Below are 16,324 nucleotides of genomic sequence, written 5' to 3' on the forward strand. Positions count from 1 at the left end.
ACTAATAAAAGGACTTTTGAATTTAACATGCAACCAGGGGCTCTCCAATATTTTATGTTAAGTATTGACACTTACCTGACCTGCACTAACATTTGGCATTGGGCTCAAATGTCAGATGGCAGTAAATTTGTAATTCTATGTGGAATTGGGAAGGGTGGTAACAATGTGAGTAATGGCAGAAACAAGGCAAGTATCAACATGGACACTGAGACAGAAAAAAAGGGAATGACAGTAGCATTGAGATTGGGGACAAAAATGAAATGGACAATAAGTTTGGAATTGAAAACAGATATGAATTGGACAGTACCAACAGGATTAACATAGACAAGGACTAGGCAATAATATTGGAACTGGAAGCACATGTGGATTGAGCAGTATCACTATGATTGGGAAAATAAGTCAAATGCACAATATCCTTCTGATACTGGGCAGGTATAGCATGACTGTATTCAGGATTTAGAACAGTTATGGCATGAGTAGCAACTTTGAAGTTGAGGGCAGATGTCCAATGATGGGATGGCTAATCTACACTGTGATTAGAAGCAGATATAGATTGGGCAGGGACATCAGGATTAGCCTGAGCTAGGCAGTAACATTGGAATTGGAAGATGGTGGTGGTTGAGGAAGAACATTACATTAGAGACAGATATGGAATGAATGGGAACATTGATTGACATCCAATATGTACTGTTTGTGGAAAAATCTTTACAAGCTGTTTCTTCTTCTCATGTTATTTGTCTTCCTACAGCTGTATCCAGCCATTAAGAAATATGATGCTTTCTTCTGACTGGACAGTACACTAGATTCAGCAATCCACAGATCAGGCCACTGTCTAGTTACACAAAAGTATTATGCATAATGTATTAACATAATGATTTATTTGATTTAATATAATAAGTGCTCATTAATTATTTGTTTTCCTGTTCTGCAACTGTTGTGTTGCTGTATAGCTTCCAAACCAGACACATGTTTACCTTGAGGACAGTTACATGACATCACAACATGTCACATTCTGGTGTAAAGATATATCTGTCTTCAGCCAATTCAGCTGAACCCTTCGCATGAGTGCAGCATTCACAGCAAGGACAAGCTCAAAATAGAACTAGATTCCATGTTGCAAAACACAGACATCATCCAGAGAGTCAAACGTCACACTGATTGATGGAACTTCATTACTTGTGTTTTGAAGAAAGATGGCACTCTGCATGTATTTTTTAATCCAAGGTGACTAAATCTCGTGCTAAATGATATGCACATGAGATCCCTACACTGAGCTTGATTCCAAACTTTTCTGGGTCCGATGTCAAGAATGGATATTCATCTGAACAGTTTTCCCTGGAGACATGGGAACAGATAACTGTTAGTATACCTTTTGGTCAATACTGTTTCCTTGGGTTACCATCTGGACTAACCATCAACCAGGATATTATTCCAACAAGGTATGGATTGTATCATCAAGAAACTACAGATTGTCTCTGTATTGCAGATGACATCACAAGACTTGGAAGAATTAACCATGAGCTTGACACAAATCTCCATCAGCTCATGACCTTTGCAGAAATAAAAATCAAAAACCAAAGCACCTCTATTTTAGAATCCAAGTTCACAATTAATAGTAATTGTGTAACACTAATCATACAAGTTCTATGTAGAAATAGAATGTAATAAAATCTGGACTTTGTTTAATCAATCACATGAGACTTATAAAACAACGCTCCTTTCCAAAATATTTAAATTAGGGAACTAGCCCATAATGTTGCTGAAGTTTTTAAGCAGAAATCCTACCTTACTATACTTGGCTACAGTGAATACTGAAAGGAAGATTGCAATGAACAAGAGAACACACAAAGTCACTAGCATCATGTTCTGTTGACTCCTAATGCTACCTTTGTCCACGTTTGGCAGTGTTCTTTCTCTCCCTGAGCAAGAAGATGTGCTCTGTGCTGGTCAATAGCAACAGCCTTTTAATGACTGCAGGTATCTAAAATTCTAGTCACTTGTATGACATCAATGATGTAGCCAGAGAAAGAGATTGTTCAAATAAAATGCCCAGGTTTTGTAAGATAAGATTGGCTAATTCCTGCAGCAGTCTGGGAGAGGGAGTACACTTCAACAGCACTAGTACAAACTTGATTATCAACATGCCCGCATACCATACAGATACTATAACCCTCTTGTAGTGATTTTAATAAGGTCAGCCAGGTGGACCTCATAGAATATGAGTTCCTTGTTTGAGGCTGTTAATCTGGCTGTCAATAGATGCATAAAATGTAAACGTAGGGAAGTACATGAAGCAAAAAGGAATAGAAAATATGTTGATAGAGTTAGACAAAGTCAGCTGGGAGAAGGCTCAAGTGAAGAATTAATGCTGCATACATCTGTTTGGACAAATGGCCTGTTTCTGTGGTGTCAACTTCTGTGGTGTCTTCTGTGGAGACCCCCTGAAAGCCTTGTTTGAGGCTGTCAATCAGGGAGACCTGGCTGATAGCTATAAACAGGAGTGTCCACGTATGCATCATCCCTATCAGCTCTTGTTTGTTATTGGTTCACTGACCACATGGATGTTTTCCCTGGTGCTGGAAATATTGAATCAAGTTATTTTTGCACAATGGTGTCTTCACTAAGTCTGTGCTTTTACACACAAACAACATGGGTGCTGTGGGGAAAATAAGCATAACTGCTGTATAGCACTAGGTTACTGTATAGCAGCAATGTGGACGTAATAAACAAAATAAACAGGAGTGTTATAAACAGGAGTCTGAAAGTTGTCTCTGAGAAAGGTGGATCAGTGTCTCAAGTATGATGCACGTGGAAATAAAGGGTGACTTGGTGACAGGATACTGGTCTCTGTGGGGTTATTTCACTGTTTACAAGTCTAAAGATAAATACTGAAAGCATTTCCTATTTTAGCTCCTCTAGGAGCTTGATGTTTAAGTGTACAATTTATAAAGATTAGGACATTGCCATAGAAAAATTTAGTATAGTAAAGTTTATGCAGCAAAGTTTGCTTTTGTTAGAAGAGAACTAGCAAAAGCTGGTTGAACCTTACTGCAAACATATAGACAAAAACCTACATCCATGTGCAGCCTATAAACTTATTGTATCCTAGACAGGAAGGAAAAGTGACAAGGTTTTTTACAAACCTGCTTTGCTGATCCAGGATCTGAACGCAACCATAAACTCTCAGGAAAGACAACGCCTTTTTAAAATAACAGTTTTGAATTAGTGAAAAGGAAGGCAGATGGAAAGGGTTGAAGGCTCAGAACGGCTTGTACAAATATTTCTCAAACCCAGGAGAGAGGCCCAATGTTTGGAATATGTGAGCAAGAGACAACAGAACATAAATACGTTAACAGTACAAGTACTCGACTCAGGACTAGAGACACAGCTTTCTGTATGTTATGGTTCAGTATAGTGAGGGTCACTGGTAAGAGGCTGTGCCAGCAGATTATTATCTCCTGATACATACTGAATGTCAGCTAACACAGGAACAAGCAAGACAGAATTTGAACAGGGGAACTGGAACTTCCTGCATTTCATTTGTATGCTAAGGTTGATTCCAATACAAATGGAGCTTACAATACATCATCCCAGATGAATGTATTTTAGAAAATGCAGTGATTAAATCTTAAAGTATCAGAAGGCCATCTCTCCCTCAGTCTCTCTCACACACACATCTATATATACAAACACTTCTATTAAATCCTCTATTAACATTCTCTGTTTTAAAAAGAACAATCATTGTTTCTCAAATATCTCCTCTAACTGAAGTCCCTTGCATCATTCTTGCAAATCTGCTTGTCACCCTCCCTAAGACCTGACATCCTTCCTGAAGGGTGGTGCCTGGAATTGGACAGTACTCTAGTTGAAAGATGAACAGTAATTCTTTTAATATTGCTTGTAAAATAGAAGTTGACACCACAGAAACAGGCCATTTGTCCAAACAGATGTATGCAGCATTAATTCTTCACTTGAGCCTTCTCCCAGCTGACTTTGTCTAACTCTATCAACATATTTTCTATTCCTTTTTGCTTCATGTACTTCCCTATGTTTATATTTTATGCTTCTATTCATAAAGGATCCTTTTTTAACTTGTACTACCACCATCTAAAGTTTGCAGATCAGAATCTCCACATTGCTCTGTTCCTGCATACAAAGCTTAACATTTTAATGTCACATTTATATTACTGTTCCTCATTCTTCTGTCCAACTGCATCACCCCACATCTTTGCATTAAAACCTGACATGTGAATTTGCTTTTCATTTGCCTATGTCTTTCTTACTCTACGCTATGTTTACAAATTTTGTGCCATCTTCAGACTTTGAAATTATGTTCTTTATACTATGCACAGAAGCACCACAGTGCCTCACATTTTGAACCAGACTTTTGCAGAGTTATGGAGACCCCCTAAAAGCCTTTAAAATAACGAATAGCACCCTGATCTGGAGGGTCTACTCCCATTTCCAATAGATCCCATTTTCACTGGTAGCATCAAAGGAGGGTATAAAGCACACAGTATGAACTACTTATCAGCTGAGCCACTTAAACTAACAGGATAAGCAGATGCGATTTTCAGGGCAAAAGTGAGGACTGCAGATGCTGGATATTAGAGTCAAGAGTGTGGTGCTGGAAAAGCACAGCAGGTCAGGTAGCGTCCGAGGAGCAGGATAATTGACGTTTTGGACTAAAGCCCTTCATCAAGAAGCCGCAACTCATACTGTATGGCGCATGCTTTTACGGTGGATAAATAAACATTCTTGCAGGATGGCATGGCTAAGGAGCTGATTTATGGGAGAAGGATTCACATTTTTGGATCATTGGAAGTTGTTTTGGGGTAGAAGTGACCTGTACAAGAAGGATGGATTGCACCTAAATTGGAAGGGGACTAATATACCAGCAGGGAGATTTGCAAGAGCTGCTCGGGAGGATTTAAACTATTAAGGAGGGGTCGTGGGACCCAGGGAGATAGTGAGGAAAGATTTCAATCTGAGACTGGTACAATTGAGAACAAAGGCGAGACAAACAGTCAGGACAGGCAGAGGCAAAGCAGAGAACAAGGTAGGACTGATAAATGAAACTGGATTTATTTCAATGAAAGAGACCTAACAGGGAAGGCAGATGAACTCTGGGCATGGTTAGGAACATGGGACTGGGATATCATAGTAATTACAAAAACATGGCTCAGGGATGGACAGGACTGGCAGCTTAATGTTCCAGGATACAAATGTTACAGGAAGGACAGAAAGGGAGGCAAGAGAGGAGGGGGAGTGGTGTTTTTGATAAGGGATAGCATTACAACTGTATGAGGGAGGATATTCCCAGAAATATATCCAGGGAGGTTATTTGGGTGGAACTGAGAAATAAGAAATGGATGATCACCTTTTGGGATTGTATTATAGACCCCCTCATAGGGAAATTGAGAAACAAACTTGTAAGGAGATCTCAGCTATCTGTAAGAATATTAGGGTGGTTATGGGAGGGGATTTTAACTTTCCAAACATAGACCGGGACTGCCAGAGTGTTAAGGATTTAGATGGAGATAAATTTGTTTTAGTGAGTACAAGAAAATCTTCTGATTCATTATGTGGATGTACCTACTAGAGAAGGTGCAAAACTTGACCTACTCTTGGGAAATAAGGTAGGGCAGGTGACTGAAGTGTCAGTGGGGGAGCACTTTGGGGCCAGCGACCATAATTCTATTAGATTTTAAATAGTGATGGAAAAGGATAGACTAGATCTAAAAGCTGAAGTTCTAAATTGAGGAAGGCCAATTTTGACAGTATTAGGCAAGAACTTTCAAAAGCTGATTGGGGGCAGATGTTCACAGGTAAAGGGACAGCTGGAAAGTGGGAAGCCTTCAGAAATGAGATAATGAGAGTCCAGAGGAAGTATATTCCTGTTAGGGTGAAAAGAAAGACTGGTAGGTATAGGGAATGCTGAATGACTAAAGAAATTGAGTGTTTGGTTAAGAAAAAGAAGGAAACATATGTAAGGTATAGATCAAGTGAAGAAGGGCTCATGCCCGAAATATCAATTCTCCTGCTCCTTGGATGCTGCTGACCTGCTGCGCTTTTCCAGCAACACATTTTCAGCATAGACAAAGTGAATCCTTAGAAGAGTATAAAGAGAGTAGGAGTATACTTAAGAGGGAAATCAGGAGGGCAAAAGGGGGACATGAGATAGCTTTGGCAAATAGAGTTAAGGAGAATCCAAAGGGTTTTTACAAATACATTAAGGACAAAAGGGTAACTAGGGAGAGAATAGGGCCCCTCAAAGATCAGCAAGGCAGCCTTTGCGTGGAGCCGCAGGAGATGGGGGAGATACTTAACGAGTATTTTGCATCAGTATTTACTGTAGAAAAGGACATGCAAGATATAGAATGCAAGAAAAAAGATGGTGACATCTTGAAAAATGTCCACATTACAGAGGAGGAAGTGCTGGATGTCTTGAAATGCATAAAAGTGGATAAATCCCCAGAATCTGATCAGGTGTATGCTAGAACGCTGTGGGAAGCTAGGGAAGTGATTGCTGGGCCTCTTGCTGAGATATTTGTATCATCGATAATCACAGAAGATAGCCAGAAGACTGGAAGTTGGCTAACGTGGTAAGGACAAGCCAGGGAACTGTAGACCAGTGAACATGATGTTGGTGGTGTTCAAGTTGTTGGAGGGAATCCTGAGGGACAGGATGTATATGTATTTAAAAAGGCAAGGACTGATTAGGGATAATCAACATGGCTTTGTGTGTGGGAAATCATGCCTCACAAACTTGATTGAGTTTTCTGAAGAAGTAACAAAGAGGATTGATGAGGGCAGAGCGGTAGATGTGATCTATATAGACTTCATTAAGGCGTTCGACAAGCTTCCCCATGGGAGACTGGTGAGCAAGGTTAGATCTCATGGAATACAGGGAGAACTAGCCATTTGGATACAAAACTGGCACAGATGTAGAAGATAGAGGGTGGTGGTGGAGGATTGGTTTTCAGACTGGGTCTACTACTTTTAGTCATTTATATAAATAATTTGAATGTGAGCTTAAGTAAGTTAGTAAGTTTGCTGATGACACCAAAATTGGAGGTGTAGTAGACAGCGAAGGAGGTTACCTCGGATTACAATGGGATCTTGATCAGATGGGCCAATGGGCTGAGGAGTGGCAGATGGAGTTTAATTTAGATAAAAGTGAGGTGCTGCATTTTGGGAAAGCAAATCTTAGCAGGACTTATACACTTAACGGTAAGGTCCTAGGGAGTGTTGCTGAACAAAGAGACCTCGGAGTGCAGGTTCATAGTTCCTTGAAAGTGGAGTCACAGGTAGATAGGATAGTGAAGAAGGTATTTGGTATGCTTTTCTTTATTGGTCAGAGTATTGAGTACAGGCGTTGGAGGTCATGTTGCGGACATTGGTTAGGCCACTGTTAGAATATTGCGTGCAATTCTGTTCTCCTTCCTATCGGAAAGATTTACAAGAATGTTGCCAGGTTTGGATGATATGAGCTGCAGGGAGAGGTTGAATGGGCTTGGGCTGTTTTTCCTGGAGTGTCAGAGGCTGAGGGGTGACCTTATAGACAATAGACAATAGACAATAGACAATAGATGCAGGAGTAGGCCATTCTGCCCTTCGAGCCTGCACCGCCATTCAATATGATCATGGCTGATCATTCCTAATCAGTATCCTGTTCCAGCCTTATCTCCATACCCCTTGACTCCACTATCTTTAAGAGCTCTATCCAATTCTTTCTTAAAAGAATCCAGAGATTGGGCCTCCACTGCCCTCTGGGGCAGAGCATTCCACACAGCCACCACTCTCTGGGTGAAGTAGTTTCTCCTCATCTCTGTCCTAAATTGTCTACCCCGTATTTTTAAGTTGTGTCCTCTGGTTCGGCACTCCCCCATCAACGGAAATATGTTCCCTCCTGCCAGAGTGTCCAGTCCTTTCATAATCCTATACGTTTCAATCAGATCCCCTCTCAGTCTTCTAAACTCAAGGGTATACAAGCCCAGTCGCTTCAGTCTTTCCGTGTAAGGCAATCCTGCCATTCCAGGAATTGACCTCGTGAACCTACGCTGCACTCCCTCAATAGCCAGAATGTCTTTCCTCAAATTTGGAGACCAGAACTGTACACAGTACTCCAGGTGTGGTCTCACCAGGGCCCTGTACAGCTGCAGAAGCACCTCTTTGCTTCTATATTCAATCCCTCTTGTTATGAAGGCCAGCATGCTATTAGCCTTCTTCACGACCTGCTGTACCTGCATGCTTGCCTTCATTGACTGGTGGACAAGAACACCCAGATCTCTCTGAACAGCCCCTTTACCTAATTTGATACCATTGAGGTAGTAATCTGCCTTCCTGTTCTTGCCACCAAAGTGGATAAACAGACATTTATCCACATTAAACTGCATCTGCCATGCATCTGCCCACTCACCTAACTTGTCCAGGTCACCCTGTAATCCCCTAACATCCTCATCACATTTCACCCTACCGCCTAGCTTTGTGTCATCAGCAAATTTGCTAATGTTATTGCTGATACCATCTTCTATATCATTTACATATATTGTAAAAAGCTACGGTCCCAGCACGGATCCCTGCGGTACCCCACTGGTCACTGCCTGCCATTTCGAAATGGAGCCGTTAATCACTACCCTTTGTTTCCTATTAGCCAACCAATTCTCTATCCAATCTAGTACTTTGCCCCCAATCCCGTGCGCCCTAATTTTACTCACTAACCTCTTGTGTGGGACTTTATCAAAAGCTTTCTGAAAGTCCAGGTACAGTACATCCACTGGATCTCCCTCGTCCATCTTCCGAGTTACATCCTCAAAAAATTCAAGAAGATTAGTCAAGCATGATTTCCCCTTCATAAATCCATGCTGACTCTGTCCTATCCTGTTACTATTATCCAGATGTGCCGTAATTTCATCCTTTATGATAGACTCCAGCATCTTTCCCACCACTGAGGTCAGACTAACTGGTCTATAATTTCCTGCTTTCTCCCGCCCACCCTTCTTAAAAAGTGGCACAACATTAGCCGCCCTCCAATCCTCAGGAACCAACCCCGATTCTATTGAACTCTGGAAAATAATCACCAGCGCATCCACGATTTCCCGAGCCACCTCCTTCAGTACCCTGGGATGCAGGCCATCAGGTCCCGGAGACTTATCAACCTTCAGACCTAACAGTCTCTCCAACACCAAATCCTGGCAAATAGAAATTCCCTTAAGTTCAGGTCCTTCAGCCACTGTTACCTCAGGGAGATTGCTTGTGTCTTCCCCAGTGAACATAGATCTGAAGTACCCATTTAATTCCTCTGCCATTTCTTCGTTCCCAGTAATATATTCCCCTGCTTCTGTCTTCAAGGGCCCAATTTTTGTCCTAACCATTTTTTTGCCTTGGACATACCTAAAAAAGCTTTTACTATCCTCCTTTATATTCTTGGCCAGTTTACCTTCGTACCTCATTTTTTCTCTGCGTATTTCCTTCTTACTAATCCTCTGTTGTTCTTTAAAAGCTTCCCAGTCCTCCGTTTTCCCGCTTATCTTCGCTAAGTTATACTTTTTCTCTTTTAACCTTATATGTTTCTTTACTTCCCTCGTCAGCCACGGCCGCCCATGTCTCCTCCTGGGATCTTTCTTCCTTTTAGGAATGAACTGATCCTGCATCTTCTGCATTATACACAGAAATATCCGCCATTGTTCCTCCACGGTCTTCCCTGTTAAGGTATTGAACCATTGAACTTTGGCCAGTTGCTCCCTCATAGCTCCATATTTCCCTTTATTCAACTGAAATATTGTCACTTCAGATTGTACCCACTCCCTCTCAAATTGCAGATTGAAGCTTATTGTATTATGGTCACTACTTCCCAATGGCTCCTTCACTTCGAGGTCACTGACCAATTCTGGTTCGTTACACAATACCAGATCCAGAATCGCCTTATCCCTGGTCGGCTCCAGCACCAGCTGCTCTAAAAATCCATCTCTGAGGCACTCCACAAAGTCTCTTTCTTGAGGCCCGATACCATCCTGATTCTCCCAGTCTACCTGCATGTTAAAATCCCCCATAACAACCGTAGTAACATCTTTGCGACAAGCCAATTTCAACTCCTGATTCAACTTACCTCCAACATCCAGACTACTGTTTGGGGGCCTGTAGATGACTCCCATGAGGGTCTTTTTACCCTTAGTGTTTCGAAGCTCTATCCACACTGACTCTACATCCCCTGACTCTAGGTCCGCCCGCGCAAGGGACTGAATATCCTCCCTTACCAACAAGGTTTATAAAATCATGAGGGGCATGGATAGAATAAATAGACAAAGTCTTTTCCCTGGGTTGGGGGAGTCCAGAACTAGAGGGCATAGGTTTAAGGTGAGAGGGGAAAGATATAAAAGAGACCTAAGGGGCAACATTTTCATTCAGAAGGTGGTATGTATATGGAATGAGCTGCCAGAGGAAGTGTGGAGGTTAATATAATTGCAACATTCAAGAGGCATATGGATGGGCTATATGAATAGGAAGGGTTTGGAGGGATATGGGCCAGGTGATGGCAGGTGGGACTAGATTGGGTTAGGATATTTGGTCAGCATAGACAAGTTGGTCAAAAGGGTCTGTTTCCATGCTGTATATCTCTATGACTCTGTGATTATGACTTACTTAACTGCCCACATCATGATAAAGCTTCCCTGCTTCCACCCAGCTTTGTGATATTTGCAAACTTGGAAATGAGATACATAATTGCCTAATCTAAATTATTAATATATATTATGAATAGCTAACATCCAAACACTGATCCATACGGTACCTCATTAGTTTTTGACCAGCACTCAGAAAAAGACCCATTTAATCCTACTCTCTGTTTCCTGTCTGCTCACCATTTTCTGATCCATTTCAGTACATGACCTCCACTCCCATGTGCTTTGACTTTGCATGCTAATCTCTTATATAGGACCTTATGTGAATCCAAGTGAACTACATCCACTGGCTCCCCTATCCACTCTACTAGTTACAGCCTCAAAAAGTTCGTCAAGCAGGACTTCCCCTTCATCAATCCATGCTGACTCTGTCCAATCCTGTCACTATTTTCCAAGTGCTCATCTGTTACATCATTTATAATGGACTCCTGTACTTTTCCCAGGCTAACTGACATCAGGCAACTCTGCCTCCCTTCTTAAACAGTAGATTTACATTAGCTATCCTCCAATCCATAGGAACTGTTCCAGAGTCTATAAAATTTTGGAAGATGATCAGGGCAGTGTGGTGATTCAGTGGTTAACACTGCTGCCTCACAGGGACACAGTTGTGATTCCAGTCTCAGGCAACTGTCTGTGTGGAGTTGCATATTCTCCCTGTGTCTGAGCGGGTTTCCTCCAGTTTCCTCCCAAAGTCCAAAGATGTGCAGATTAGGTGGATTGGCTATGCTACATTTCCCATAATGTTCAGGGTCGTGTAGGTTAGGTAGATTAGTCATGGGAAATGCAGGCTACAAGGACAGGGTAAGGGGTGGGTCTGGATGGGCTGCTCTTTGGAGGGTCAGTATGGGCTGAATGGCCTTCTTCCACATTGGAGGAATTTATGGCTCTATGATCATTAGCACATCTGCTATTTCTAGGGCCACTTCCTTAAGTGCTCTGGGACGAAGCTTATCAAGCCTGTAGAATTTATCTGGTTTAATCCCATTAGTTTCCCCAATACAATTTCCCTACCAATATTCATTATTTTTAATTTCTCCTTCACATTAGGCGTAATATTTGTGTCTTATTTTGTGAAGACAGAACTAAAATATGTATTTAATTGGTCTGCTATCTCTTTGTTCCCCTGTTTCTGACTGAAGAGGACCTATATTTGTCTTTACTGATCTTTTTCTCTTCACATACCTATAATTTCTTCACATATGTATAGAAGTGTTTGCTGTCAGTTGTATGTTTTCTGAAAGCTTGCTCTCATACTCTATTTTCCCTCTCTTAATCAATCTGTCTCCCTTTGCTGGAATCTAAACTGGTCCCAAACCCCAGGTCTATTGCTTTTTTTGGCAAATTTGCATGCCACTTTCTTGGATTAATACTATCCTTAGATTCCCTTGTTAGCCTTGGTCTGACCATGTTTCTGTTTGATTTTTTTGCATCCATGAACTCTTTAAATATCTGCCTTTGCATATCTATTGCCATCCCTTTAAATAACGATTCCCAGTTAGCGAGCTCGCACCTCATACCATTTAATTTTATTTATTTAAATTCAGGACCCTTGTCTCAGAAACAATCACATTACTCTGCATGTTAATGAAGAATTCTATCCTGTTGTGGACACTCTTCCCTAAGGTTCTAGATTAGAGTGGTGCTGGAAAAGCACAGCAGTTCAGGCAACATCCGAGGAGCAGTAAAATCGACGTTTCGGGCAAAAGCCCTTCATCAGGAATACAGGCAGAGAGCCTGAAGGGTGGTCAGATAAATGAGAGGAGGGTGGGCGTGGGGAGAAAGTAGCATAGAGTACAATAGGTGAATGGGGGGGGAATGAAGGTGATAGGTCACGGGGGGGGGAAGGTGGAGCGGATAGGTGGAAAAGAAGATAGGCAGGTAGAACAAGTCATGGGGACAGTGCTACTTCCAGCTCAGCACTGTCCCCATGACTTGTCCTACGTGCCTATCTTCTTTTCCACCTATCCACTCCACTCTCCCCCCCCCGACCTATCACCTTCATCCCCTCCCCCATTCACCTATCGTAATCTATGCTACTTTCTCCCCACCCCCAACCTCCTCTCATTTATCTCTGCACCCTTCAGGCTCTCTGCCTGTATTCCTGATAAAGGGCTTTTGCCCGAAACATCGATTTTACTGCTCCTCGGATGCTGCCTGAACTGCTGTGCTTTTCCAGCACCACTCTAATCTAGAATCTGGTTTCCAGCATCTGCAGTCATTGTTTTTACCTACTCTTCCCAAAGGGCCCACACACTATTAGTTTGTCAATTATTCTTTCCTCGTTACTCAAGACCCAATCAAGGACGGCCTTTCCTGAGTTCGTTCCTCAATATACTAATTTGAAAAGACTCCTGTATTCACTCCAAGAATCCTCCTCTACAGTATTGCTGCTGATGTAATTTGCCCAATCTATACACAGATTGAAATCATTCATAACTACAGCTGAATCTTTATTACTTGTAACTTTAATTTTCTGTTAATGCCTTCTTCAATGTTACTACTGGTTTAAGGGTATATATACAACCCCTATATTATTTTAATCCTCTTGGTGTTTCTAAATTCAATCCTTACAGATGTTACTACACCAGAGCTAATGAACTGCTGTTATAATAGTTTCACCTGCCTATTATTAACATGAAATTACGATTTTACCTGGCAGAACCAATGTGATTTTGAGACAGTGAAGTTGTGTTTAACTAATCTATTAGTGTTTTTGATGAAGTAATATTCACAGTGGAGAGAGAAGAACTGGTAGATGGAATACACCTGGGGTTTCCAAAATGCATTTAATCAGGTGCCATATCAAAGATTATTGCATAAGATAAGAGCACATGGTTTAAGGGGTAGCATATTATAATGTGTAAAGGATTGATTAGTTCATACAAACTAGGGAGTTGGGATAAATGGATCCATCTTACTTTGACAAGCTGTCACTAGTGGATCATTCCAGGTCCTTGACAGATGGAGTATAATGTGGCTAATTGTGAACCTGTCCATTTTGGCAGGAAGAATACTGTTTAAATGTATACAGGTTACATAATTTGATGGGCCAGGGGCATCTGGGTTTCCAGGTATATGGATCACACAAGTTAGTATGTAGGTACAACAAGTGATTAGGAGGGCAAATGGAATAAAGCAGTTGGGAAGTTTTGCTGCAGCTGTACCAGGCCTTGGTGAGATAATAGCTGGAATACTTTGTACAATTTTGTTCTCCATTCTTGAAGATGAATATGATGGCATTAGAAACAGATCAGAGAAAGTTCACTCAATTCATTCCTAGGATGAGGGGGATATTCTATGAGAAATGTTTGGATAAACTGGGCATAATCCATTGGAATTTAGAAGAATGAGAGGGAAACTTGCTGAAGCATATATGATTCTGAGTAGACTTGTTAGAGTAGAAATTAGAAGGATGTTATCTCTTGGGTGGGAGTCTAGAAACCGGGTACACAATTTAAGAATAACAGGTCTTCCTTTTAAGAAAGAGATGAGAAAAATTCCCTATTTTTCTCAAGAGCATTGTTAGCCCATGGAATTCTCTTCCCCAAAAGGTTTTGAAGGCTCCACCATTGAATTGATTCAAAGTTGATGAACTAATTAGATGCTTCTTTGGCCTTCCAAGACCTTGTCTTCTTTGATCTCTTCTCCAGTTCTTTCACTTGCTTGCAGGAACACAGAGCAATTGTTACACTAATTATAAAGTCTCTTAGTTACTGATTAAGTCCAGCAGCTTACAGCAATTGATGGGTGAAAATAACTGGCTTACTTTAGTTTCAGTTACTTCACTTACTTTTACTTTATCTTTTAGAAAGGTACAGACATGGAAGCTGTTGCCTCAGCAGCCCAGAGATTTCTCTCCCTCTATCAAAAACACATAAGCTGTTCATCTGCCCAGCAGCCAATCAATCAGAGTGTTGTCATCTTGCTGATGACCACCAACATCCATAACTGATCATAATTGCACAAACTTCTCAGTATCTGTTGTGGGACTTAGTCCACACAAACACACTGGAACTCTCCTGTCTTAGCTCTCTTCCTCTGCTACTTGCAAACCAACAGTGTAAATACAACCCACAATGAGTTCAAGTAACTGAGAGTCATACAATCATAGAGATGTACAGCACGGAAACAGATCCTTCGGTCCAACTTGTCCATGCCAACCAGATATCCCAACCTAGTCTCGTTGCATTTGCCAGCACTTGCCCCATATTCCACTAAGCCCTTCCTATTCATATACACATTAAGATGCCTTTTAAATGTTACAATTGTACCAGCTTCCACCACTTCCTCTCACAGCTCATTCCATAGATACACAACCCTTTGTGTGAAAACTTCGCCCCTTAGGTCTCTTTTATATCTTTCCCCTCTCACTCTAAACCTATGCCCTCTAGTTCTGGACTCCCCCACCCCAGGGAAAAGACTTTGTCTATTTATCCTATGCATGCCCTTCATGATTTTATAAGCCTTTTAAGGTAATATCGCTGTTTGTCAAGTTTTCCTAGACGCACTCCGATGTCCAATGATACATGAATTCAAACAGCAAATGCAGTAACTGTGCAGATTCACTGTTGTGTCAGTTAGCAGTGTGGGTTTCTTTCTTTCTTTCTCTCTCTCTCTCTCTCTCCTTCACTGTCCATGTGCTGCCTATTGTCTGTCCTTCTCTCTTTGATAAGTGTTATTATTTTGACATTTTTTTCTCCAAAGTTCCCAAACAACGCAATAGCTTATAAAACAGCATATAATTGCTGTTCCTGGAATTTGAGAAAATCATCTCCAACATCTAAAATACCTCAAAAAAGGAGTAGTTGTTACACCTATAAATGTTTCTCATCCTCCATCTTGGATTACCCAGAATCGTCTGTTTTTTAAAAGTGCAGCAATTCCTTCCACAATCCTTTTAAACAGTCGTTTTCTCATTTTAGTCCCCAACAAAAGTAATTAAAAATTAAAAATGGTGGTCTTTACAACACTTATTTCAGTCAGAACTGCCTAACCCTGTTCTGGTTGTATGTATTCTTCCGAACTGAATTTATAGCATATCCAGTTAAGCTGGTATTTATACATTACACATCACACACACCTCTTCCACTCTAATCATCTCTTCAAACCTTTGTCCCTATGCACCTATATTCTCTTCTTTATCCTTGTTCCTGCGTCAAACCTCTCCTCAAATTCATCAATGTTACTTTCTTCAACTCATCCATTTGCCAGCAAGTTCCACATTTTCATGACTTCCTGTGCAAAGAAATTTCTCATAAATTCTTAATCAGTTCTGTTGGTTTTTTAATTACACTAACACCCCCTTGTTCTGGATCCACCCAAAGTGAAATATTTTCTTAATATCTGCCCTATTGAAAAATATTAATCACAGCTACTTTTAAATCTCTCCCGGTTACCTTGAAGAGTGTTGGGTGTAAGAATGTGATGAGATGTTCCTTAGAGATATACTGCTTTGATTTTTATCCTAACCGATGTATCACTGACCTGTATATACTTGATTCAGTCTACAATCAGATTTGCTTGGATCTGGAATCTGCCCACAGTGTTTAAGGACTGATGTGAAAAGTTAAAGAACTGCTTCCTGTACTCTTGGGGTAAGTACAATAAATATGTTATATATACCTATTGTTAGCTGTGTGCTG

General features: G+C 41.0%; 1 protein-coding gene across 2 annotated transcripts in view; it reads left to right on the plus strand.

The window, feature by feature from the left end:
* The window catches only part of LOC140491490 (E3 ubiquitin-protein ligase RNF38), a 399,192-nt gene that overhangs the window by 164,862 nt on the left and 218,006 nt on the right, over nucleotides 1-16,324 (plus strand). For both annotated transcript variants that reach the window (XM_072589767.1, XM_072589776.1), the window contains exon 4: nucleotides 16,186-16,276. The gene's annotated coding sequence lies outside the window, so the exon portion shown is untranslated. The remainder of the gene's footprint in view (nucleotides 1-16,185; nucleotides 16,277-16,324) is intronic.

The sequence above is a fragment of the Chiloscyllium punctatum genome, chromosome 2 (assembly GCF_047496795.1).
Source record: "Chiloscyllium punctatum isolate Juve2018m chromosome 2, sChiPun1.3, whole genome shotgun sequence".
Taxonomy (NCBI): domain Eukaryota; kingdom Metazoa; phylum Chordata; class Chondrichthyes; order Orectolobiformes; family Hemiscylliidae; genus Chiloscyllium; species Chiloscyllium punctatum.